This window comes from Mizuhopecten yessoensis, unplaced genomic scaffold, assembly GCF_002113885.1.
Source record: "Mizuhopecten yessoensis strain PY_sf001 unplaced genomic scaffold, ASM211388v2 scaffold7193, whole genome shotgun sequence".
Taxonomy (NCBI): domain Eukaryota; kingdom Metazoa; phylum Mollusca; class Bivalvia; order Pectinida; family Pectinidae; genus Mizuhopecten; species Mizuhopecten yessoensis.
In genome coordinates, this window is record NW_018406927.1 from 14,705 (window position 1) to 15,209 (window position 505).

Genomic DNA, 505 nt, shown 5'->3' on the forward strand with positions numbered 1-505 from the left:
GACATCACTCCCAATGATCTAACGTAGACTGTTTTATGTGACAGCGGTGACCACAAACATCACTCCCAATGACCCTACGTAGACTGTTTTATGTGACAGTAGTGACCACCAACATCACTCCCAATGACCTAACGTAGACTGTCTTATGTGCAGTGGTGACCACCAACATCACTCCCTATGACCTAACGTAGACTGTTTTATGTGACAGTAGTGACCACCAACATCACTCCCAATGACCTAACGTAGACTGTCTTATGTGCAGTGGTGACCACCAACATCACTCCCTATGACCTAACGTAGACTGTTTTATGTGACAGTAGTGACCACCAACATCACTCCCACTGACCTAACGTAGACTGTTTTATGTGACAGGGGTGACCATCAACATCACTCCCTATGACCTAACGTAGACTGTTTTATGTGACAGTGGTGAACACAAACATCACTCCCAATGACCTATCGTAGACTGTTTTATGTGCAGTGGTGACCACCAACATCACTCCCA